Raw genomic sequence first — 27,807 nt, forward strand, 5'->3', positions numbered from 1 at the left:
AACTAGCCCCGAAAAAATTGGCCCCCTTTGCCAAACTGGGGTCCCAAGCTTTCCCCGAAATCCCCGGAGGAACGCCTTTTAAAAATGATTTTGATTTGGTTTTATACTGAAAAAAAGGGCACGCTACTAGGCTCCAATTTTCTGAGATTCCTTGAAGACCTCCTTGAAACTGTGGCTGAAATTAGAACCGGTTCAAAGTCCCCGGAGCAAAAGAGATGCATTAAAGGTCTCAGGACGGGTTGTTGAATAAAACCCAGAGTCTTCGAGGAATTGCAAAAGGCAGGAGCGTGATTTAGTGACTCTTCAACTGTGGAGTAAATCAAGTTTAATTTCAGGGGAAATCCTCCTGGGATTCCGGAGGGAGCCTTGGGGATCGTCGGTCTGACAAAGCTGCCCTCTTCTGTTGCTCCGTAAGGAGAGCCAAGGAGACCATTAATTGTACAGAAGGAGTCTCTCTCTCTCTCTCTTCCTGGCTCTAGATAGGGACCCCAGGGACCAAAGTTTGACTAAGGAGCCCTCCTTCAGAGCCTCTCACAGAAGCTAAGGGAAGCCTCAAGGGCAGGAAAGCAATGATGAACTTTTACATCACTGGCAATCCGAAAGGGGTAATTGCTTTTGCCTTTGTAGTGTGGTGTCGTCCTTGATCACTTGTAGTCTGTGTGGATTCTGGTACAATGAATTTATTGTTTTTTTTTTTTTGTAATTGATGGAAAAAAAAAACACTTGCAGCATTTTTAAAAATCGATATTGTTCCCAATATCCGGTTTACAACTCCTTTATGACAGGTCCAATTTGACTCTAAACAGTCTACAAAAATATTTTGAACTGGGCAAGTGAAGGCTCCCTTTGAATCCTCTTATGTGGTAAAAAGCAATTTTATTCAATGTAAAAATTAAGAAATTAATTTCATCTGCGAATTGGAGAATGTTTCTTAACAAATTAAGAGATTCATTTCATCTGTGAATCACAGGAATTTTTTCCATTTGCAAAAAAACAATTTATGACAACATGCGAGTTAGAGAATTTAATATGCCAACTAAGTCTTTATTTTATCTAGGAATGAGAGCATTTTTATCACCTGAGAATTGGAGAATTCGTTTCACCTACGGATGAGAGAATTCCCTGTGATTTGACTTCACTTTCAACTTTGACGTCTGTAAATCAGACGTAATTGTTGTTTATTTACATAATCCTTGTATTGTGTTCTATGATGGAATGTAACGTTTTGCAATTGCTCTGCAAAGCGTTTGATTGTGATGTTATTTTACAGACGAACTGATGCTATAATTGCGTCTATCTAGTTCTAGACGTAATTGGTGTGTATGCTCTCTCTCTCTCTCTCTCTCTCTCTCTCTCTCTCTCTCTCTCTCTCAGGATGATATTATTTGTTAATACTCCTATTTCCTTTTTAGTAATGTTTTGTACCCTCTCTCTCTCTCTCTCTCTCTCTCTCTCTCCAACACTTGGTATGTGCAGGATGAAAAAAATGTCAAATTTTTATTATTATTATTATTATTATTATTATTATTATTATTATTATTATTATTATTATTATGTCTTCTCAACTTTCCATATAATTCTTTTCCTTTTTTACGTAAATATTGCTGTTTCAAAAATTTATCATTATTATTATTATTATTATTATTATTATTATTATTATTATTGTAGTTGTTGTTGTTGTTGTTGTTGTTTCTTCTTCATCTTCATCATCTTCTTCTCCTTCTTGTTTATTATTAATTCCGACTGGTCTCAAGAGCTGTCTCCTTCCTACGAGGAGCAGAAGACAGTCAGACAGCTAGCCAACAGCAGCGGTCAGGAGCGAAAGGCAGAAAGCCGAGAGGAGACGAACAATGCCCAAAGTAATTAAGGCATCGTTTGACGACCCGCGATTGGCTGAAGTAAACGAGGAGGACCAAGACCCAGTTGCGAAGATGACTGCGTCGGCAGGGACCCAGCGGGAGACGGGAGTAGGAAGCAGGAGGGGAAGAAGAAGAAGAAGAAGAAGAAGGAAGAAGAAGAAGAAGAAGAAGAAGAAGAAGAAGAAGAAGAAGAAGAAGGGAAGAGAAAAAGAAGAAGAAGAAGAAGGGAAGAGCAGAAGAAGGGAAGAGGAAAAAGAAGGGAATAGAAAAAGAAGAAGGTAGGAGAAGAAGAAGAAGAAGAAGAAGAAGGTAGGAGAAGACGAAGAAGAAGAAGGGAAGAGCAGAAGAAGGGAAGAGGAAAAAGAAGGGAGTAGAAAAAGAAGAAGGGAAGAGAAGAAGAAGAAGAAGAAGAAGAAGAAGGGAAGAGAAGAAGAAGAAGAAGAAAGGAAGAAAATGAAAGAGAATGAATTAGCGGAAGGGCAACAAAGAAGAAGAAACTAAAAAAAATGACAATAAAGATGGCAGAGCAAAGGTATTGACGATGGCACGTGATACTCGAAGATAAGGAGCCAGATAGCGGGAGAGGGAAAGAATGGAGAGAGAGAGAGAGAGAGAGAGAGAGAGAGAGAAGCTAAAGATTGAGTGATGCTGAGCTGAGCTGTCTGGCAATAAGACAAGACAGAGTCTGGGTCGTTATTTGTTGACGCTGGTGGACGAAACGAAGGAGTAGTGTATGGGAGACGAAATTTATAGTGACTTGAATTAAGGATTGTTGGGAGGCGATGCCCGTGGTGGTGGCGGCGGCGGTGGTACTTTGGGGCGGGGGCGGGGTGGGGTTGTTGTGGGTATGAGAGGACGACTGTGACTGGCTGGCTGGCTGGGTTTCGGGAGGTTGGTCATGACCTGTGATCGGGGTCCTATGGGAGGGTCACTGGTCTGGTGGCGTGGCTGGAGATAGACCGGCCTGGATAGGGAGGAAGGATGCTGTGTTTGGTCGGAGGAGGAGGAGGAGGAGGAGGAGGATGTTGATGTGCAAGGTGGTAGTTCAGCCCCAAGGCAGCGGTGCAGGCGAGCGAGCAAGCTGGGACAGGGCAGCCAACATGGCGAAGTCTCCCCTGACTGTCCGTTTTCGCTCTGAATAAGGTTATATACTACTTAAAAGCACAGAATGACTTCAGCAGCATATATATATATATGCAAGCACGGTATGTATACATGTATGTAACACATCTACGTCGTGCTTTCATGACCGAGGAATCTCTCGGTTGCGGCATGCAGCGCCTGAAGGAAGGAGATTCTGCTGCAGGTGATGACCACGGCAGCAGGGCACAGGGCAGACAGCTCGTCTCGCTGACTGGCAGCCGGAATGCAGCGAGTTGTTGCCGCGGCGGGTTGCAGAGTTGTTGTTGCTGCAACAACTCGCATGGAAATCGTTTGTATAGTTTTGGGCGCCCGTTATCAGACCGAACTATCAGTAGTCTGACTAACCACACCACCATCCCTACTCCCCACCCCACGTACGTAGGTAGAACCGGTGTCACCTCCCCTTACCTCCCCCTTCCCGAAGCCCATTCATGACGCCCTGCGTTACAAAGGATGCTCAAAATGGTGCCCCCCCAAAAAAAAAAAATTTTTTTTTTTTTCAAATGCTCCTTTCTTGAAGAGGTTGGTTGACAGGCAGGCAGGCTGGGTAGTATGGGCCAATCTCGAGGTGACTTGAGTTTTTTTTTTTTTTTTTTTTTTTTTTTTTGGTGGGGGGAGGAGGAGCCGGGTCACATCTATACGCTGCCTAGGTAAAGCACATTAACCCCGTCTGCGCTACCTGGAGGCGGAGTCCGGCCTAGGAGGCCCCAAGTGAGAGACGAGGTCTCGTGGCGTGCATTCGTTTGTGCATTCGGCGCACGGCGGAGCGCAGAGCGACTTTTCGGTACCGGGTACTTTCGGGACGCTGGGTTAATTTCTAGTCTTTCTTTGGAAACGGTTCTAACATAATTTAACAGCCGTTTTTAACTTGTTTTTCCATGCTATTTAATGAGTCTATTTTTTCCTTACTTTGTTCTGGGTTCATTTTGTTAATTTATTTACCGCTTAAACTTAAATATGGTGTCCATTTGAAAGATGTTACAGAAGATGGTAGGAAATACAGAAACAAGAGATCAGTTATTAGAAAAAAAAAGATAAATTGATAAATTTATAGATAAAAATGTCAGTAAATTACTGAAATACAAGGAGAATTGCTTTAGGGTGGTAGTAACGCATTGCATCCTCGCTTGATTCGAGCATTCCGGTTTGGAGATGACTCCGAAAATATTTGTGTAATTTGCAAGTCTGCTTCGTCTCCTACCTGCAAGAATTTTCTCGTGCAATGGCCGTCATCTGGGGGTCGCGAATATTACTTCACTTTGAGGTATAATCTTGGAGACGGCCCCTTTGGCACCCTGGATATGTATAATATCATGTTTGTAGAACAAAGTCTTGTCATAACGACCGCAGTGTCAGGCATTACGTATAATTCGGCCCTTTCAATTGTGTGTGAGAATGAACACGACTTATGAGTCCTTGGTAATTATTGTTGGTGTGCTGTCTAGAATTTTCGTCACCCTTTGTCTGTTGTTGTTTAGAAGTGTTGGTCTTGCTTGTGCAGGCAATTTTTTCATCATTTTTTCATGGCGTTTGACCCTTTTCAGGAACGCGGACATATTAAAGCGTGAAATTAAATGCCCTATTTTAGAATATGCTTTTTTCTAACACGGATTAAGTTTTAGACAATGAGGACAACGTCATTTTATGCCCAAAAAAAAGAGGAAAATAAGAAATCCTCAATTTTTCTGTCAGTGTGATTCTTCGAGACAGAGAATGTTTGAACAAGGAATCTAACCTTCTCCCAATTCAGTTAACTCAATATATCCCGCCCTTTTCCTCCTCCGAAAGTGAGAGACGATCATTTTTCCTCATTTCCTCATTCCTCTAACTGTGAACCTACTCCAGAGTTGAAGGTTAAGTTAAACAACCCCAGCCCGGAGATAATAATGCAGATATGTGAAATTGGCTATTGGAACACTCTCGCCCTTTTCTTAAGAAGAGTGTTATTGTTTTGTGTAGTTGTCTCCTTATCGATGGAAGGGGGTGTGTAACTTCGCCTTAAAAAGCTTCTAGTGGCTGCCAAAACATGCATCTAGGCGAGTTCGGAGTCTTATAAATATTAATCACATGCATGCGTAGAGAACGGGTGAGGGGGGGATTATCATATAAATTGGTTTACGAGTACGGCGGAAGACAGAGAGGGCCGTAAAGGTACGCCCCTAGGAACGCCTCTCTCTCTCTCTCTCTCTCTCTCTCTCTCTCTCTCTCTCTCTCTCTCTCTCTCTCTCTCTCTCTCTGTGCCGTAAATCGCGAGCGGAGAAGCGGGATTGGCCCGGATAACGCTAATTGAAATATTACTTTAGATTACAATTATACTTTTGCGACGATACGATCACGCACGCTTGTGTGCGTTTGCTCGCCCGCATGCTTATCCAGGCAATGAAGGGATTGGGTAGGGAGGGTCCTATCCGAACTCGAGACGGTTGTAATCTCACGGAATCCTGCCTGCTGCCGTGAGGCGATTTTATCGGGATTCCTGTCCGGGAATCCTTCGTTAATCTGATGAATCCTTCGTTAATCTTGGAATCCTGCCTGCTTCCGTGAGGCAATTTTATCTGGATTCCTAAACTGGAATCCTTCGTTAATCTGGGAATCTTGCCTGCTGCTGTGAGGCGATTTTTTCAGGATTCCTAAACTGGTATCCTTCGTTAATCTGTGAATCCTCTCAGCTACGGTGAGGCAGCCCTGTCGGGATTCCTGTCCAGGAATCCTTCGTTAATCTGGGAATCCTGTGTGGTAACGTGAGGCGGCTTTATCTGGATTCCTGTCAGGGAATCTTCATTAATCTGGGAATCCTGTCTGCTAACGCGAGGCGATTTAATCGGGATTCCCATTCGGGATTCCTCCTTAATTTCGCGGATTGCTTCCACCATTAATCGCCGCCTGATGAGATAATGAGTTTCAGATTGGCAACTTCTCAAGAGTCAGTGGTCGCCAGCTTTTGCTAACAAGAAAAATGAGAATAGATTTTAGCCTTTAGCTCAAGGCTGTGCAAAGATGGCTCCCAGCTATGCTTCGGGACGAAAGCTTTGTTCGATGTTAATTTTCTTAAACAACAACATGCGTTTTTGTAGTTGTTTTTCTTTATTGTTGTTTATTTCAAGCCTCGGTGACTTGGGGACATGACATTGCCTAGGGTAAGAAATTAGTAATTGCGTTTTTATTTCAAATTGGCGAGAGTTAGAATGCTTGAATACTAACGAAGGGGATTACACGTGCTTTGTGTTGTTTCATAGATGTTGTTTGTTTGAGATTGATTTGTGTTGTTTCAAAGCTGTTGTGTTTTTGAGATTGATTTGCGTTGTTTGAAAGATGCTGTTTGTTTGAGATTGGTTTGTGTTGTTTGAAAGATGTTATGTGTTTGAGATTGATTTGTGTTGTTTTAAATATGCTGTGTGTTTGAGATTGATTTTCGTTGTTTCATAGATGTTATTTGTTTGCTATTGATTTGTTTTGTTTCAAAGATTTTGTTTCTTTTGAGACTGATTTGTGTTGTTTCATAGATGTTTGTTTGAGATTGATTTCTGTTGTTGGAAAGATGTTTTTTGAGACTGATTTGTGTTGTTTCATAGATGTTTGTTTGAAATTGTTTTGTGTTGTGCCATAGATGTTGTTTGTTTGAGGCTAATTTGTGTTGTTTCAAAGATGACGTGTGTTGGAGATTGATAAGACCTTGTTCGATTAACAGTTTTTAGTTTTCTTTAAAAGAAAACTATTGTGCCGGCTTTCTTAAAAACTACAGAGCCTAGAGGTCTGCAAATTGGTATGTTGATTATCCACCCTCCAATCATCAAACATACCAAATTGCAGCCCTCTAGCCTCAGTAGTTTTTATTTTATTTAAGGTTAAAGTTAGCCATAATCGTACGTCTGGCAACCTCCTATAGCTATCAACAACACAAGGCCACTATCGGACTGTGGTTGAAAGTTTCATACAGCATTATACGCTGTACAGAAAACCCGTTGCGTCGGCGGGTTTTTTACTTTTTTATTTTTCCTTTTTTAAGCTTACGCCATATGGATATAGGATATGGGATTTTTGTTAGACTAAGCTCCAGGGAAATGACGTCACTGAGAAAGAAGTGTCAAAGCACTGTCGTGAGAAAGACGAGAGGAAATTCAAATACAGGATATTAAAACGTCCATGTCGTTATCTGTGAAGACTCGATATAGACAATGTTTTGAATTATTACCATTACGTAAGCGTCACCATTTCCCTTCTAGATAAAACTGGTAGTTTTTAAGATGTGCGGGAGGACAGAAAAAGTGCGGACGGACAGACAAAGCCAGCACAATAGTTTTCTTTTACAGAAGGCTAAAAACTTTCAATCGAACGGGGTCTTATCAATCTCCAACACACGTCATCTTTGAAACAGCACAAATCAGCCTCAAACAAACAACATCTATGAAACAACAAAAATCAACCTCAAACACAGCATATTTGAAACAACACGAATCAACCTCAAACACAGCATATTTGAAACAACACGAATCAACCTCAAACACAGCATATTTGAAACAACACAAATCAATCTCAAGCCTCGGATTTACCAAAATGAAACAGGCAAACGAACGAAAAGATGGCCAGCTGTTACCCTGCACACAAGACGTTCGCATTCTCGCGACATTGTGAACGCTGCATGTCACTGGCCACTTTTTCTCTGCTCGGCAGTGATGATGCATCAGCCCGCAAGAATGTAAACACAAAACAATCTTTTTCTTCTTCTTCCCACCTCATCGATTTGTCTGTTAATCTTGACGTGACAAGACTGTAGGCGCCCTTGTTTCAGCTGTTTCTTGTGACGAAATGCCTTATTCCTCTTGCTGTGAAGTTTATTTATAAAAGGGGTATAATCTACCCCCGGGGGGCCGCCCGGGATTAAACCAGGGACATCTTCCCACCTCGCCGTTTTGTCTACGCGTACTGACGTCCCAAAACGGCGATTGCTGGCGCCCTTGAATCAGCTGTTTCTTGTCGCAAAATGACATATTTCTCTTGCCGTGAAGTTTTTTTTCTTTAAAAGGAGTATTCCATACTCGAAGGGGGCGCCCGGGATTGAACCAGGGACCTCTCGATCTGCAGTCGAATGCTCTACCACTGAGCTACACCCCCTGACGAGAAGCGAGAGTAACTTGTGAAAGATTTGTTTTGTAACTGGTAGAGGAACTGTTATCCACCAGTTTGGTGATGAATACGGTTATTGATGCTTGTTCATAAATGCGGTGTTTACGCGAGCTTAATTATTTCTAGATGATACGTCAGTATCTTCAAAGACTTTCCTTTTTTGATTCTGAAGTAAATGCAGGTTTTGTGATTACTGAACTTTATGAAGATGAGGGAACAAGGAAATAAGAGGTTACAAAATATATATTACTGAATTATTAATGACATATTTTTTCTTTTACTGAATTAATAATGTCTTCAAACTTGAATCACGAGGGGAATGTTGTTGTGACAACTTTTGTTTACGAACCGCAAAACAACGGATCATTTTTGAAGACCACGACCCATCTCGCTGACTTAGGCGGGAAGTGAGCGCTGATTTAACACCAGAGGAAGAGTCAGATGGCTGACGATCAGCGGAATGTTTTCCTTTGGGTCCCAGGTGTGCGCTGGACCGGAGAGTCAGCTGCTGACAGAGACTGACCAGACGAGCAGGTGTGCAATGCAGGTGTTCGCTTTCAGATGGGCTGACTGGAATTATTTTCCCTCTTTAGTGTTTTTTTTTATGCTTCGACAAATTTAGGGATCCTTTTTATCCTCTTTTAAGATAATGTCATTTTTTCCATACAGTGGAATACATGATACAATAAACTATATAATACTGTATACTTTTTCATAGCTACAGGAAGTCGTTGAGCTGTTAACCTAAGTCGTTTTCGGTTCATAATAAATTTATTACCCCTCTCTCTCTCTCTCTCTCTCTCTCTCTCTCTCTCTCTCTCTCTCTCTCTGTGTGTGTGTGTGTATGTATATAACAGATTTCATTCCTCGTCATCTCTCTCTCTCTCTCTCTCTATCTCTCTCTCTCTCTCTCTCTCTCTCTCTCTCTCTCTCTGGGTATGTGTGTGTATGTATATAACAGTGTATGTATATAACAGATTTCATTTCTCTCTCTCTCTCTCTCTCTCATAATGTATAACCACATACACACACACACATATATATATATATATATATATATATATATATATATATATATATATATATATATATATATATATATATACATTGTTTATATATATATATGTGTGTATGTATATATATAAATATATATTATACACATATATATACGTATATGTGTGCGTGTATGTGGCTATACATTACGAGAGAGAGAGAGAGATGACGAGAAATGAAAACTGCTTTACGTTTTGGCGAAACCTTTTGCCACTCAGTGTTTGTAAACTTGCGTGCTGGGAACTCCTGTCTCCTCAGAATGTCGAGAGCTGACTTGACAATGATTCCGTGATAAGGATCTGGGCCTGCAATGAATATATTGTTTCCCGTGTTTATAAACACGTATTTTTATTTAGGTATGTGGATCCCAGAAGTGTCTGTGCATACGTAAATCATTCATAAGTCAAACTCGGATTGCTGACTGTTATGATGTATAAATGGTACATCTCATGAATCACCTTTTTTCAGATTATCTTTCGAGATTGATTACTCTAAAAACTTGTCAAGTTGATTAATTCAGATCACGATTCACCTGATGTAAACGACGAGATACCGCTAACAGTGATTAATCTTTTGTATGGTCTGCCAGCGTTTGTGAAGCTAGTAGCTATCACAGCATCAGAGTCGTGTCTTGAGCCAGCAAATATTTTTTTGCGAGTCCGTCACCAGCGGAATGTTTTGATTGTGTCAGATATTCGGTATTTGACATTTGGAGGGATCTGGTATTTGACATTTGAAGGCATTTGTTTGGGTGCACGTGCATTTAATGGTATTATTGAAAGGCCAGAGACTTGTTGTCACGTACTGATACAGAATGTGGACGTGTTCTAGACTGCCTCTGATGTCATAGACCTGTAACATAATACATCATGTATGTATTTTGAAAGTTTGTAGGCACTGGAATATATGTCATTTGAAAACGCGCTTATTTATATTTTCCATTAATTTAAAAAAAATGTTTAAATGTTGCTTCTTTCCTTTTTCAAAGTGCATATTTCTTTGATTTCTATGTCAAATTTGGTAAAAATTAGTTATAATTTTTCAACTATAGGTCAATTTCAGACAGTCGCAAAAGAGATAGGAATGTGTTTCATCGTACAAGATCAAAATCGAATTTTTTTCTTATTTATTTTATTTAAAGTAAAATTCGGGGTTTTCAAAAGGTTATAATTATATATATTGATGAAATCTTCGGATACTTTTATAATATACATCATGAAAGTGAAAAATACTTCCTTTTTCAGTTGCTTTATGAAGTTCTTTGACCAGTGCATGACAATGAAAACATTTTCCATATTACGTAGAATGTAATCTGAAATCTCTCTCTCTCTCTCTCTCTCTCTCTCTCTCTCTCTCTCTCTCTCTCTCTCTCTCTCTCTCAGAAGAGACTCCGAGGGTGGAGCACTGTCATTTAGACCAGAATTTAAAACACTAAGGCTACGCATTTCATGAATATGGTGAAGAGATGGAAATGACAGTGAACATCCCAGACTTGTTGAATTATAATTTCGGCTGTTAAACTCGGAAACATTAATGCCTCTTTCTTTTTGTTTTAGTTTTCTGTAAAAGTAAACTGTTGTGCCGGCTTTGTCTGTCCGTCCGCACTTTTTCGGTCCGCCCTCAGATCTTAAAAACTACTGAGGCTGGAGGGCTGTAAATTGCTATGTTGATCATCCACCCTCCAATCATCAAACATACCAAATTGCAGCCCTCTAGCCTCAGTAGTTTTTATTTCATTTAAGATTAGTCATAATCGTGCGTCTGGCAACTCTATAGGACAGGCCACCACCGGGTTTTGGCTGAAAGCTTAACGGGCCGTGGGTCTCATACAGAAAACTCGATTGCGCCGCAGAAACTTCGGCGCATTTTTTCTTTTTTTTTATCGGATATACAAGTCGCGTTTTATTTTAGGAAACGTTGATTATTTACAACGTGGATTCAATTACATTTTGGTTTTCTTTTAGGTACCATGATCTACTACAGTCCTATCACAAAGTTTAGTTGTGTATATACCTACTGTAATGTTAACACTCATATATATATATATATATATATATATATATATATATATATATATATATATATATATATATATATATATATATATATATATATATATATATATATATATATATATATATATATATATATATATATATATATATGTATGTATATGAATGTATGTACATTATATATGTGTGTATGTATATGTATATATACATAAATATATATATATATATATATAATATATATATATTATATATATATATATATATATATATATATATATATATATATATATATATATATATATATATATATATATATATATGTGTGTGTGTGTGTGTGTGTGTGTGTGTGTGTGTGTGCGCGTCTGGTAGTTTGGCTTGATCTAAAACCAACTAAAGCAAAAAAAAGAAAGAAAGAAAGAGAGGATTCTCCCCTTAACGAGTCGTTTTGTCTCACGCCCGCACGCCCTCCGGCCGGCCGGCACCCGGACCCGCATGCGACTGCGCCCAGTATCACTCTCGTCGCCGTCAAATGTGACGCTTTCGTCGCCGCCGAGGTCATTAAAAGGTTGGATGATGATGATGATGATGATGATGGTGATGATAATGCTTTCACTGCGTTATTCCTCAGGGGGGTAGTCCCATTGTTTTCGGGGGCCTCGTAGGCCCGCCCTCCGAGGCTCATTTCACGTCACGCTTTTCACACCTGTCGTTTCAGGGTTGTGGGAACTCTCGGGGGCTCCTCAGAATCCTCACCTGACGGGGGACTCGGAGTTCCCCCTCCTTTCTTTTCCTCCTTCTCCTCCTCCTCCTCCTCCTCGGCTGAGGAGGTCTTCGTCGTGTCCGGAATTCTTTTGTTCGTCCTTAGTCTTGCTTTTATTCGTCTACTTCTTTTATGCCTGACTTTTTTTTTTTTTATAGAGCTGTAGAGTGACTTAGAGATTATGGACTGTGCGATAATGACTTTCTTCAGAGAGAGAGAGAAAGTTAGTGTACTTGGTTTACGGAATAACCGAATCATTCTGATGTCTTCGATGTTGCAAATTTATTGCAGCTGTTAGGTTTTTAAAACCTAGATAAAAAAAATCACCTTTAGCTGGTTCTAATCTCCCTAAATTCCCTTTATATTAAAGGGAGAATGTGGCCTTAAACGTTAGAGCCAGGGACCTCTTTCACTTTAAAAGAAATTATATAAATACCCATCGTACAACCCGACTTTCTCACTAAAGTAACTAGCAAGATTATGTACTGCATATACAAAGCTGGTCTTAATCTGAAGATTACTGGGCCCCAGCATTCTTCCTCGGCAGCGCTCATGCGAGCGTATCTCAGTGGAAATAATTCCATACTAAGAGGATAAGAAGAAGAAGACGAAGAAGAAGAATGAGTATAAGAGGAAAGAGTATTAAATGAAGTTACTGGAATGTGACGGGGCGAACTTTCGTTTGTTTTTGTCTTATATTTTCTTGTTTTCTTTCTTGTTACAGTTAATTTTGTTTTGATGGCGGGTCTGAAACGATAACGATTCTTTTACAGCACATTCTTCGGCATTGTTAGTTAATGTTGTAGCTGGTATCAGCTGCAACTTTAGTAACAGACGTGAAATTTCAAATCAGTGCCCCCTTTGGTGGGCTTGATTTTCTGAATAATAATAATAATAATAATAATAATAATAATAATAATAATAAGTAATAATAATTAATAAAATAGATAAAATAGATAAATAAATAAAATAGATAGATAGATAGATAGATAGATAGACAGATAGATAGTAGAAAGAGCAAAACGCTTTAGAAGAAAGAAGGTAAGATTGAAATTGCGAATTGCCTTCCAGGATCATTATTAACCAGAAAAAGAAGCAAAAGTAAATGATGCATGATTCCAGTGACAATTGGGAAAAGAATGTCACTCGCTTAAAATGTTATTGTTAATGAAAACTAATTGGAAATCAGCAATAGATTTGCAGTGAGAAGTATAAGCAGTTTTGTTTTACAGTGTTGGATTTATGTTGCTCAAATATTGGGTTACAAAAACGTTACAAAATGCATATAACTAACTGAAAAATTTTATTGAAAGACACTATTTCCACCTAGATTCTGCACCTAACTGCTGAAGGCTAAAATCTGCAGTAGAAAAAGAAAAAGAAAAAAGGTATTTTAGTATGCGTCCGTAAAAACCGCTACTGATTTAAAAATATTAGAGATAAAGAGGTAAATTAAGTCTTATTTAATGGCTAAAAAGTGTGTTTAACAATATCTGGAGAATGAGTTGACATGGTAACGATGTATTCGATGCGAGATTCACTCAAGATCGATTTTTTCCCAAATTTTTCGTCGAATATTTGATACCAGTCGCTTAATGATGTTCACTATACATTCAGCAAACGGTTCAGCACAGTGAAATATATCTCACCGAATCAAAGAGGATTTCAGCAATTTGAATAAACTTCACTGAGCAATGAATTACTCGACTCATATGAAATTACGAATTAATGCACCTTTTTAGGACCACATCAAAATTCTGCTTTCAGCTCCAGGAAATAACCCAGCCTGCAAATATGCCGTCCTTGAATCTAACCGTAGCTTTCTGGACGCTGGAAAAAGTGCTGGAAAAGGGGCTTCCATACCCATCATTTTCTTATAATTTTCTGATTTTTCTGGAAAACCAACGTAGACCAAAAGCGAATCCTGCTGTTATTACAAAGGATCAGACGTGAAATTATCCACTTAAAGAAATTGGTTCTTGAAGTTTTTTTTTTTTTTTTTTTTTTTTTCCTTTCCACTGGAGTCCATATGCCGTCCAGGACAGACGATGGGTAGACAGACAGACCTCAGGTACCAAGAGACAGGACGAGACAGAAGACCTTGGGATATTGACCAGTGGAAGACTTTTTTTTTTTTTTTTTTTTTGTCATTCCGTCAGGAAATATTTGTGAGGTTGAGATGAGGAATGCTTTTGTCGAAGGGAAACTTATCTTGATGTAGAACGCCTTCATTCTTAACAATGTGTAACAAAAACTGTATGGTACAGACCTGTTACTGTTTATTATTATTATTATTATTATTATTATTATTATTATTATTATTATTATTATTATTATTATTATTATTATTATTATTTTCGCGAGGAGAACTTGCCAAGCTTATCATCCGTGCCCCATTAAAAATTTACTTATCATCTCTCTCTCTCTCTCTCTCTCTCTCTCTCTCTCTCTCTCTCTCTCTCTCAAGAAGACAATTGCATACCCTAAGGTATACAAGAAACTCACTGATAGCTGGTATCTCACAATGGTGAAGGATGTAGCTGCCATGCCTAGATCAGTTAAAAGAAAATGAATAAGAATTATTCTTTTGATAGTTTATGTAGATCGAATTTTTCACTTCTAGCTTGAATAAAGATACCGTATTTCTCAGCGAGAACTTTACTAGGTAAAGAATTACAAAAGTTTACTATAAAGAATTTTGACAAAAGATTTGCATCAAATATTTTGATATATATATATATATATATATATATATATATATATATATATATATATATATATATATATATATATATATATGTATATATGTGTGTGTGTGTGTATGTATGTATGTGTGTGTGTGCGTGCGCGCGTGTGTCCTACTATTTCCTGTTCTTTGCCGTTAGGCTATGCCGGTTCATGCAATCTTTTGTGTTCACTAAGTCCTACGATATGGGTTTGACTTGTCTCTTAAATAAGACCTTTCTGGAATATGGCTCTATTCAAATTGTTCCTGTCCCTGTGCGTCAAAGAAAAGAAATTGTGTGTGTGTTTATATAAGCTTGTATGTTTATTTTCCGTCAGTATAAATCTATAAATGTGTTTGCGTGCGTTCGTTTGTGAACGATCAGATTGTGTTATACAAACATTCACATAACCATAAAATATTTTTGGATCCCTTTCCATTGGCAAAAGGAACCTAACAGATTACATTTTATTTCTTGGTAACTCTTTTCTCCCCGTCGTACCACAAACTCTTTATAAAATCACCCCGTCACGTTCGTCATTCGCATTACCATAGACAAACTGATTTAGAAACCTGTTGAGTTAATGAGATGACTTCTGAATTCGCGATAACTGTCATATTCGTCGTCTGCTTTCTTTTGTTTCGATTCGTGTCCCTATTTATAGCAGATAATATTTCGTGTCAAGGCCAGTTATGGAAAGAATGTCATTTCCTTTTCAATAACAGGCGGATGTAATTGCGCGCTTCATATCAGCTGGTATTAATAATTTGCCCTACTATTTTCTCTCTCTCTCTCTCTCTCTCTCTCTTTTAGGAAGAATATGTCAACCTTTCCTTTTGAATAATTGGTAGAATTAATAGCACGCGTCATATCAGATTGTTTTAATCTTTTGTCAAATTACTCTCTCTCTCTCTCTCTCTCTCTCTCTCTCTCTCTCTCTCTCTCTCTCTCTCTCTCTCTCTCTCTTTTATAGGAAGAATATGTCAACCTTTCCTTTTGAATAATTGGTAGAATTAATAGCACCCGTCATATCAGATTGTTTTAATCTTTTGTCAAATTACTCTCTCTCTCTCTCTCTCTCTCTCTCTCTCTCTCTCTCTCTCTCTCTCTCTCTCTCTCTCTCTCTCTCTCTCTTTTAGGAAAAATAAGTCAACGTTTCCTTTTGAATAATTGGTAGAATTAATTTAACACGTCATATCAGCTGTTGTTGATCATTTGTCATACTCTCTCTCTCTCTCTCTCTCTCTCTCTCTCTCTCACACACACACACACACACACACACACAAACTCAAAATCTCAGTCTTCCCTCTTCTAATTAACTCATTATAATCATCACGCATATTAGACAAAATTTTTATCACAACCACAAAACCGAATCACACAATCTGGAAAATGGCATCTTGAAAATGACTCACTCATTTCCTCAGTGACGTCATTTCCCCCTTTTTAAAAAATGTGAGAGGAAGACTCACCGAAGCTCATTCCTCTTAGAAATGACACGAGTCTGACACGCAATTTCCATATAGCTACTTGAGATGAAGCAACCGCTTTAAATTAAGTGAGATGGTCTTACCTCCTTGGTCCGGAAAGGCGTTACGTAATTCGGGCAATGACTCATTTCCTGAGGCAGGACCAGTCTTAAGATTTACCTACATTGAAGAGCTAATGGGTTTCCTACTGTTACGTTATAGTAATAATAATAATAATAATAATAATAATAATAATAATAATAATAATAATAATATTTAAAGCTATGGCCAATGGGCGAACAGGTAGATTATATTTATGACCCATATTTTGTTCAACCAAAAAATTTTGGGATAGAATAATTTTGTTTTGCGTAATCATTATTATTTTTATTATTATTATTATTATTATTATTATTATTATTATTATTATTATTATTGAAAAGGATGGCTGTATTATGCGAATTTATCTTATACAGGATCTTTTGTGTTTTTCTTATAATTCGCTTTTCAGGCTCAGCGATGTTGGTCAGCAACTGGCCAATATTCATACTGGTAAATATAGTGTATATATATATCTTTTATTATATTGCTAATTTGGTGGTATATAGGGTTATATTATATATATACCACTATATAATCATTATATATATATACTTTTGCCCATGATAATTTGAATGAATGTTTGTGCGTGCGGTGTGTTTGTGTTAATCATTTGTACGTACATGATATTGTGAATGAATGTTTGTGTGTGCGTATGTGCGTACGTGTGTGTGTGTGTGTGTGTAAGGCGAAATGACCTTCAACGCCTCCAGTCTCCGCCTCCTCTCCTTTTAAGGAAAGTTGGGTGTGGGTGGAATGAGAGAGAGAGAGAGAGAGAGAGAGAGAGAGAGAGAGAGAGAGAGAGAAAGAGAGAGGGGGTGGGGAGGGGGGGATGGGGTGAATGAAACGGTAGCCATGTTAGAGATAGAGCAGCTATGACTGTACAGGTCGTCTGGAATCCAGCTGTTTAGATGGTTTAGATTTAGCTGGTTTGCGTCTGACGCTTAGATTCAGCTGTTTTGATGGTTTAGATTTAACTGTTTAGAGAGTTTAGATGGTTTAGCTTCAGGTGTTTAGATGGTTTAGATTTGGCTGGTTTGCTTCGAACGTTTAGATTCAGCTGTTTTGATGGTTTAGATTTAACTGTTTAGAGAGTTTAGATGGTTTAGCTTCAGCTGTTTAGATGGTTTAGATGTAACTTTAGATTCAGCTGTTTGGATGACATACATGGTTTAGATTCAGCTGCTTAGTTGGTTAAGGTTCAGCGGTTTAGATTGTATAGGTGCTTTAGATTCACCTGTTTAGATGGTTTAGACTCAGCTGCTTAGATGGTCAAGATTCAGCAGTGTAGATGTATTGATTCACCTGTTCAGATGGTTTAGACTCAGCTGTTTAGATGGTTTTGATTTTTTAGATTCAGCTGATGGTTAAGATTTAGCTGTTTAGATAGTTTAGATTCATCTGTTTAAATGATTTAGTTTCAGCGTTTTAGATGGTTTAGAGTTAGCCATTTTGATAACTTCGATAGTTTAGATGGTTTAGATTCGACTGTTTAGATAGTTTAGATTCAGCTGATTAGAAAGAATAGGTTAATATTTCAAGTTCAGGAATTTAAAATATTTAAAGTAAAGGAATTTGGAAATCGAAATCTAGGTGGAACGAGAGAGAGAGAGAGAGAGAGAGAGAGAGAGAGAGAGAGAGAGAGAGAGAGCTGGGAGATTGTAAGAGAATGGCAGCTGCGTTTGTTGGGTGTGGTGGTATGTCTGTTCCACAATGGAGAGAGAGAGAGAGAGAGAGAGAGAGAGAGAGAGAGAGAGAGAGAGAGAGGGAATACATATGCCATAAATCATTTGTTACTCATTCCTTCTACAGGTCTGAATCTGTAAACCCCTTGACTTATAATTAAATGTGAATGTTATTAGGCTGTAGTTATAGACACCAGTTACAGGTGTGCGTAACAGGTGTAGAATACAGGTGCGTATTTTAACACGAGCTAACACCTGAGTTAATTGGATGTAGCTTCTTTGACAGGTAGGCCAAGAAGTGGGTGTGATTGTGGTCGAATTTGGAACGGAACTCGCCTCGCAAGAAAAAAAAATGCTGATGAAGGAGATAAAGAGAGTAGATTTTAATGAAAGGTACGTCAGGTTTGGTTGGAAGGAGTCCAGAGGCCCACACCTCGGACGAGTGGCCGTGTTGGCACAAGGCCTCTTTAGACTAAATTATCCGTCTAACTAGTTAAAAGTAAAGGGGTCTATACGTAGATGTAATGAACACTGAAGAGATTTGAAATACATTTTAGGTCAGTGAACTTAACCTCGGAGAAGTTTTTGACTTCTCCACAGAAATATTTTGACCTCTCTCTCTCTCTCTCTCTCTCTCTCTCTCTCTCTCTCTCTCTCTCTCTCTCTCTCTCTCTCTCTCTCTGACAGGTCGGGATGAATTTTGTTATGCTCTTGCAAAGCTCCAAACAAAAACTTACATTCAGTTTTATTTGAACGGGACTTTTGTCGATGGAAGTGAAGACAGGTTTTCCGGGGAGCCGTTGTAAGGACCTCCATAGTTTTGTGACCAGCCGTTGTAAGGCCTTACAGAGTTTTTGAAGAGCCGTTGTAAAGATTTCATTTGTAATTTGTGGATTTACTCTTCAGAAAAATTGTTGCATGTTAGACCTGATATCTTCTTGCATTTGTATGCAATGCTTTTTATATATATCACATTTCATTGCAGTATAATTAAATGTATCCGGACCACGCTCAGAATAAGATATTATCCATTCCCATGTCCAGAGATAAACGACGACGTTTTAAATTCCGCGTACGAAGCTTTCATGACTGGGAGGACATTACTGACCATCGAGTGCGCATGAATAATGAATGTTTCCGCGCAGCAGGGGAGGGTACATAACTGCTCTGGGATAATGAAATAGATCGAAATGGCTGTGAATAGGAATGACAGATTTAATAAAAGCAGTTCATTAGTTACTTGACGTCCTAGGAATTCGAATGACTTACGTGTTTGCCTGGGGAAATATAAGTAAGGGAGTTTAATGATCTGGAAAGTAAAATAAAGAGATAAATAAATAGATAATTAAAAATATCTTCATGTTGTGTCCTTTTGAAGCTCAGATAATCCGGCAGTTTCTGGATGGTGCTTTTTCTAAAAAAAAAAAAAAAAAAAAAGTACGCTTTTGTTTCTCTGATTGCACGCTGTAGAATGCGTCTTTTGTTGAAGAGTTCTGGAAATTTGGTTTTATGTTATTATTATTATTATTATTATTATTATTAGTAGTAGTAGTAGTAGTAGTAGTAGTAGTAGTAGTAGTAGTAGTAGTAGTAGTGAGAAGACCCACTTTGAGGCAAGTTTTGTTGAATAAAATGGCTGCATTTTGCGAATTGGTTTTATACTGAGTTTTCTCAGTTCTAATAATTTGCTTTTCCTGCATATCAGTCAAATAAATAATAATAATAATAATAATAATAATAATAATAATAATTCATATTTCGATGGATAAAACAGCATATTTCTTACTGCAGAAATTCTTTATTTAAACCATTGCAGCAGGTTGCTGAAACCTGGGATGTAAAGAATTTCTGCTGTAAGAAACATGAACATATTAATATTATTATTATTATTATTATTATTATTATTATTATTATTATTATTATTATTATTATTCAGGAGATGAGCCGTTTGGCGACCGTGGCCTTTCGAAAATGGAGAGAGAGAGAGAGAGAGAGAGAGAGAGAGAGAGAGAGAGATTTTTTTTCTTTCATTCTTCGGTAGTACCAATGCTTGCTAGTGTCTGTAGTTTCAGCTAAGGCATTCTGAAAAGAATGACTTAGACAATTGTTTTGTCATGAACTCCTAATTATCTCTTAAATGAAAAGCACTTCGGGGTTTGGTCTTCAAGAATGGTGCCCGTTGTTGAACATATTTGGTAATGAGAGTTTATGGCTGCAAGAATCGGGGGCTAATTTTTAATTATGCCAGTGTATTGTACCACCACTTTACCACTTTGTTTCATTTAGAGAGAGAGAGAGAGTCCTTCTAAGTACTACTGAAGTAAAGAATTTTTTTTAGAGAGATAGAGGTGGGGAAGAGAGAGAGAGAGGGAGAGAGATAGAGGGGGAGAATTTGATTGGGTATCTAACAGAAAAATTGTTTATATATAATAGAAAATTTTGGGCAACACCAAGAAAGAGAGAGAGAGAGAGAGAGAGAGAGAGTTGTTAACACGTCTAACAGAGATATTGTTATGTATGAAAGAAAATAGGGATTTTTAATCGTTTTTTTTACAACAGAGAGAGAGAGAGAGAGAGAGAGAGATCTTAACATATTCGAAAGAGAAATTGTTTATACATAAAATATAAAACGAATACGTGCACACACTCATTCACACACGCATACAAATGTAGATACAAACGCATGCGCACACACTCACTTTTCGGCACTTGAAAGACTTTATATAAGGTCCTGGAACCGTGGAACCGTTTCCCAGAGATGCTATCAGCCAGTGGGAATGGTATACATTTTGAAAGACTGATAGGACTGTGTGCCTCTCTCTCTCTCTCTCTCTCTCTCTCTCTCTCTCTCTCTCTCTCTCTCTCTCTCTCTAAAAATTCTATATTTTAGTTTTATATAGAAGGACTGTCTCTCTCTCTCTCTAAAAATTCTTTATTTTAGTTTTATATAGAAGGACTGTCTCTCTCTCTCCCTCTCTCTAAAAATTCTTTATTTTAGTTTTATTTAGAAGGACTCTCTCTCTCTCTCTCTCTCTCTCTCTCTCTCTCTCTCTCTCTCTCTCTCTCTCTCTCTCTAAAAAAATCTTTATTTTAGTTGTATTCAGAAGGACTCTCTCTCTCTCTCTCTCTCTCTCTCTCTCTCTCTCTCTCTCTCTCTCTCTCTCTATGAATGGGGTTTGTTCGTCGGAGAATGCTTAAGGAGAACAGAAGAATAGCTACGGCCCTATCGTGAGCTCAACTCAATGAGATAACTCCACTTAAAGAAATAGATAACTTCCTAAGATAATTCTGGTATTTCCATATTTTCTTTTTCTTTTTTTCTTTTTTTTGGCTACACCCTTGTTTGAGTGAGGAACGGGGCTGCTTTTGTTTTGTTTATTTTTTTTCTCCAGTTACTGCGACTTTTTCTCACTGACTGGAGAGACCTGGAGTTACTCCCTTAAGGCTTAAACTTGTTTTTCAAAAAATAGAGAATTTTTGAAGCTTCGTTCATTTACTTGTTTTGCTTTGCAAATTGTTACGCCTGTTTGTATCTTAGTTACTTATTTTTTCTTTATATCTTAGTTTCTTGTTTTCGTTTTGTATCTTAGTATATTATTTTCTTAAAGTGAATTTGGCAGATTGGTAAAGTGCACCTGAATGGATTCGTTGTCATATCCGTGTTTTAGACTAAAGTTCCATTGGTGATTCTATATGTTAGACCTAGTCGATTCGTGTTTTACTTTAAAAGTTCCATTCGTGAATCTGTTTGTTAAACCTAGTCGATTCGTGTTTTAAAAGTTCCATTCGTAAATCTGTCTGTTAGACCTAGTCGATTCGTTGTCATATCCGTGGTTTAGTTTAAAGTTCTATTCGTGATTCTACCTGTTAGACCTAGTCCATTCGTTACCGTATTTCTGCGTTTTAGACTAAAAGTTCCACTCGTGATTCTGCCTGGTAGACTTAGCTATTCATGAAACTTCACTATAATCTTTTACGGTCTTATTCAAAGCGCGTTCCACTTGATGGTCATTTGGGATACGCTCTTTTTGTTATTGTTTGTGTACACAAACTCTCTCTCTCTCTCTCTCTCTCTCTCTCTCTCTCTCTCTCTCTCTCTCTCTCTCTCTCTCTAGAAAAGAAGAGAAGAGTTCATCTTGATTCGAACTGCCCGTGGAATTCGGGGCTGCTTGTGTCTTAGAATGGTAAACACTATATAGGCCTATTGTTTTTAATGAACAAGCAAGTTTGAAGCAAATGTCTTTGGTGTCAAATTTATTGATCGGAAAATATTTAAAGTGATGTATATGCAAAGTAATGTGACCATAACACCAGATTCTTTCATCTACATAGTACTACAGTACAGTGTACTGTGTAACAGTACTATGGAACCTGAAGAATGTGTAATCTAAGCCACCCCGTGTTATTGAAGCCTAACACGAGTAGCCTACATACATACATACATACATACATACATACATACATATGTAAATCTTGTTTGTTAGGTGCTACAATACGAATCAGTTAACGAAGAACAAACATCAAAAACCTCTTGCCAGATTGGTTTGATTAATGTAGTACTAGGGCGGTTGGTTTTTCTACAACGTAGTTCTGGGACTGTTGTGATCTTGGACTAATAACAGTGACATATTCCTTTTGGATCTCCTTGTCTATTTTGTAGTGTTAAATTAATAAAATCTCTCATTTTAAAAATGGTTCTCTGGACTTGTGAGGAAGCTGCTATGGTGATATTCTCTCATTTGTTTATTTATTCTTGTGCTTAATGTTAAATCAAAGACATTTTGACCTTTGTTCGACAGATTCACGATGATGAAACTATCTTCATTTCACTGACTTGTACCGTATTCGAATTTCTAGATTCCCTTTTATTTCCCTCTTATTTAGTCCCATGTCATATTTCATTCTGATATTTGCGCCTGCGCTCTCTTTCCCTCAATCTTCTTCCTCCTCTCTCCATCTCACTCACTCTTCTGCCTTTCCTCTCTTCTTCTTCCTCCTCCTCTTCCTCCCTCATTTGACTCTAGTCTCATGTCATAATCCATTTTTGCTTCATCAGCTGTTGCGGTTTCATATCTACTCCCACTTCACATTCCTCCTCCTCCTCCTCCTCCTCCTCCTCCTCCTCCCCTCCTCTTCTCCTCCTCCTCCTCCTCTCTTTCTCCTCCTCCGCCTCTCTCTCTTCTTCTTCTTCTTCTTCCTCCTCCTACCTCAGTTGGCTCTTTAGTCTCATGTCATAATCCAGTTTTGCTTCAACAACTGTTGCACCTTCATACCTGCTCTCACTTCATACTCCTTTTCCCTCTTCTCCTCCTCCTCCTCTCTCCCTCCTCCTCCTCCTCCTCCTCCTCCTCCTCCTCCTCCTCCTCCTCCTCCTCCTCCTCTCTCTCTCTCTCTCTCTCTCTCTCTCTCTCTCTCTCTCTCTCTCTCTTCTCCTATAGTTCCTCTCCACTTTAGTCTCTTGTCAGAATCCATTTTGCTTCGTCAACTACTGCGCTCCATATCTACTCTCCCCTCACACTCCTCTTCTCTCTTCTCCTCTTATCTCCCTCACTCTTCCCTTACATTTCCTCCCCTCTCTCCTTCCTCCTCCTCCTCCTCCCCCCTCAGTTGGCTGTTGTCTTGAGGTCTGCGCAGACTATCGTAGCCGGTAACCCAAAACCTTGCACGTGTCAATCACGTTTTGATCCAGCGGCCCGTTACGTCTGTGTCAAGTTCTCTCGAACAATTCTTATTTATTTTCATTGTTTTTTACTGTTTTTTACAATTGGTTAATTGTTTAAATATTTAACTGTACCGTAATGGGTTACTTTGCTTAGTTGTCAGTGGAAACTAATTCTGTCATTTGAGAGAAAGTGGAAAAAAAAGACTAAACAGTTGTGAGAGAGAGAGAGAGAGAGAGAGAGATCAAGTTTCTTCTAATCCACAACATCAACATTTTTCATGTTTCTTTCGTTTCATGTTATTTAATGTTATTTAAGTTGGTTATTATCTAAAATGACAATTTTGCCAGTCATGAAATCAAATAATGTAATATCTGACAAGTTTGTACCCGCCAAACTCTGACAAGATTTAAATACGGTAACAGCTGACAAGGTTTTAAAAATCCGACAAGCTTTTGCCCGGTAAAACGTGACAAAATTTAACCGTTAAAATCATACAATTTGGCAAGATTTTACCCGGTTAAAATCTGATAAGATTTTAACCCGGTAATATCTGATAAGATTTGCAGAGATAAGCTTTTACGCGCTAAAATCTGACAAGATTTTAACCCGGTAAATTTGCCAAGATTTTAACTCGGTAAAATCTGACAAGATTTTAATCCGGTAAAATCTAACAAGTTTTTAACCCGGTAAAATCTCACAAGTTTTTTAACCCGGTAAAATCTGACAAGCTCTTAACCCGGTAAAATCTTAACCCGGTAAAATCTGATAACATTTTAACCCTGTAAAATCTGAGATTTTAACCCGATCAAATATGACAATTTTAACCTGGTAAAATCTAATAAGATTTTAACTGGTAAATCTGACAAGGTTTTAACCCGATAAATTATGACAAGAGTTTAATCCAGTAACGACGTACTTGACGAAGCTCTCTCTCTCTCTCTCTCTCTCTCTCTCTCTCCATTTTTAATTGACTCGAATTTTCACTCTCCTCTAATTTTTTATCTTTTTCCTATCAATTCCTTCTTCTTCTTCTTCTTTGTTTTTTCCCCCGTCAGCGACGAGGAGGTCGTCGAAATTTCAGGGTCAGGGTCAAAGGTCACTGCTTGCATCTTCACGCAATATTTTTTTCTACTAAAGTCGTTCTCTGCTGCCCTAATCGCTCGTTACGACTTTGGTATCGGCTCTTGTTCGTTTCTATTTCCACGACGGATTTTAAAAATTTTTTAAAGGATTTTAATTTAGCGTAATTCTACTGTAATGTCATTTTTTGCGGTTCTTGATTCCCGCTATATATTTTATTTGTGCGCTGGTTTTATAGCTGGTACTTTTCCTGGCTGTTACTGGTTATTATAATCTGAAGTTGAGGTTATGGGATTTTGACAATTTTTATGCCTGGTTTTTATTAATTTTATTAATATACATATGTATATATATGTATATTTATATACATATGTATATATATATATATCTATTATATATATATATATATATATATATATATATGTATATTATATATATACATGTATATATATAATATATAAAATATATAGTATAATATATAGCAGTACGATCAGCTATTTTTTCTATGCATGACAACAGTTCAGTTATATCCGTAAAATAAGTAGAAATGATAAAAAAAAACTGATATAAACGAACAGTTTTTGCGTCGTGTCTGTGTGTGTGTGTGTGTGTATGTGTCTGTATGTTGGAATGTGTGGTAGACACAAAGTAAGCAGTTGGTTGTTTGTAAGGAGCAGAAGGCCTGAAGACAACCCAGTCTATCTTATTTTTTCTTCTGTTTCTTCCTTTTCTTCGTCTCTTCAGTTCTTCTTCTTCCCATCCCGCAAGATTACGAACATGACCGCATGTAATCTCTGGGTGTTGTTTTTACTGTTGATTCTCTGGTTTTTAATGTTGTTTCTGAATCACCATCCATCCCTGATCGTATTACTCCTACCTTTGAGATGGTTCGCTGAGGCACAAGATTTCTCTCTCTCTCTCTCTCTCTCTCTCTCTCTCTCTCTCTCTCTCTCTCTCTCTCTCTCTCTCTTTTGGTTTCTTGTGCTATGACAATTATTGTCATCGTCTTCTTCTTGAGAGAGAGAGAGAGAAAGAGAGAGAGAGAGAGAGAGTGAATGAGTGAGCGAGCGAGCGAGCGAGCGAGAGACACACAGACAGACAGACAGGCAGAGTGAATGAGAGGGAGACAGAAGTGTGAGAGAGAGAGAGAGTGAGTTAGAAAAAGAGAGTGAGTGAATGAGTGAGAAAGAAACAGAGAGAGAGAGAGAGAGTGAGTGAGTGAGAGACAGAGTGAGTGAATGAGAGAGACAGAGTGTGTGATTGAGAGAGAGAGAGAGAGAGAGAGAGAAGCCACAACGATGACCCGGCATTCTTGCACACACGCCGCACAAAACCGCATGCATTACGGGTTTCCTACCGGGCATTTCTTTTATATACTTTGTCTCAGCAACTTCCTATGAGCAGCTGGGCTGTAGCCTTAAAAGGATAATAATAATAACAATAATAATAATAATAATAATGGTGTCAGCGCTGTATTTGTGGGGTTAGAATACTATAATATGGAATAAACTTTGTTTAGCTTAACGTTTCCTTGGCTAATGCGATCGTCACTTTCTCAAGGTATATTTGTCTCTCTCTCTCTCTCTCTCTCTCTCTCTCTCTCTCTCTCTCTCTCTCTCTCTCTCTCTCTCTCTCTCTCTCCCTAATGAACAAAGTAAATCTTACGGTACCGAAAGTTCTTTATGAGATAAAAAAAATATATATATACATATACAAACATATATATACATATATAATATATATATATGTATATATAAATACATATATAAATATATATATATATATATATATGTGTATGTGTGTATATATATATATATATATATATATATATGTGTGTGTGTGTGTGTGTGTGTATGTGTGTATGTGTGTACACAAAGCATATGCCGATACACCAACGTAACCACACCTGAGCATCTAATCTTTCATTTTCCAATACTATGAAGAAGTAAAAAAAAAAAAACCATATTTGTGGACGAATCTGTGTTAGGAAGGGATATCGGAGTCTCATTTGCGGCGAAAGAAGTTGATCTAATCCCCCCCAAAAAAAAAACAATCCCTGATCCCTTATTCCCTCCCCTAATCCCCTGTTCCCTCCCCTAGTCTCTAATCCCTCTCCCCAGCCTCCGAGTTAATTACCCTCCTATATAATGGTCACATTGTCACCTGCGTGACTCACCTGGCTGGCTTTCTTCCAGGTAAGGACTTTGGCTTTAATAATAATAATAATAATAATAATAATAATAATAATAATAATAATAATAATAATAATAATAATAATAATAATAATAATAATAATAGTAATAATAACAACAATAATAATAATAATAATAATAATAATAATAATAATAATAATAATAATAATAATAATATTTAATAATATTCAAAATAATAATGACAGTAGCAATAACAACAACAACAGAAATAATAATAATAATAATAATAATAATAATAATAATAATAATAATAATAATAACAAACATTAAGTTTGAACGGCATATGGCCTTGAAAGCGTCTGAGGTAGAATAAAGGTTTTAGCGCTGATCCTCTCGACTGTTAAAAGGACTTCTCCTTTACACCAAATTCTTGTGTGATTCGCTTTTGTTTTTCTCTGATTGTGTGAGCTTATCCCTTCCCTACCTACACCCCTTCACCTAACCCCCCCCCCACCTCTTGTGAAGATGTCTCGTCACACACATTGTTGGCAGGGGGTCATCCACTGGAATAATGCGCCAGTGTGAAATTGTCCAGTCACTAAATCCGCTCTGGATGCTTGTGACAAAATGTGCAAATTGCCGAATTCGCAGGAATAACTGGGTTAAAAACAAAGGAACTTCGATCTAAAGCAAAGGAAATATTTACTTCTCTCGCGTGAATTCTGTCAAAAAACCGTAACTCGAAATTTAGTAGACTTTTTCCACTGAATCGGATCCTACATTGATAAGCCAGACGCATGGACTAAGTCGTGTGTACTTGAGGTTTGCATATTGCAAGTTTTAGTAGCTTAGCTAGCTTGGCATTGTGCTGGTGGCTGAATTAGGTTTGCATTTTGTAAGCTTTAAAGGCTTAGCTAGCCCAGGGTTGGGTGTCTGGCTGAATAAGGTTTGCATATCATTAGGTTTAGAAGCTTAGCTAGC

At 38.0% G+C, this 27,807-nt stretch overlaps 1 protein-coding gene and 1 non-coding gene across 2 annotated transcripts in view; one reads left to right on the plus strand and one right to left on the minus strand.

Moving 5' to 3' along the window:
- Nucleotides 1-27,807, plus strand: part of LOC136856635 (uncharacterized) — a 949,691-nt gene that overhangs the window by 836,195 nt on the left and 85,689 nt on the right.
- On the minus strand, nt 8,043-8,114 carry TRNAC-GCA (transfer RNA cysteine (anticodon GCA)). The gene has a single exon. It is a non-coding gene; the product is annotated as a tRNA-Cys (tRNA).

Source organism: Macrobrachium rosenbergii, chromosome 36, assembly GCF_040412425.1.
Source record: "Macrobrachium rosenbergii isolate ZJJX-2024 chromosome 36, ASM4041242v1, whole genome shotgun sequence".
Taxonomy (NCBI): domain Eukaryota; kingdom Metazoa; phylum Arthropoda; class Malacostraca; order Decapoda; family Palaemonidae; genus Macrobrachium; species Macrobrachium rosenbergii.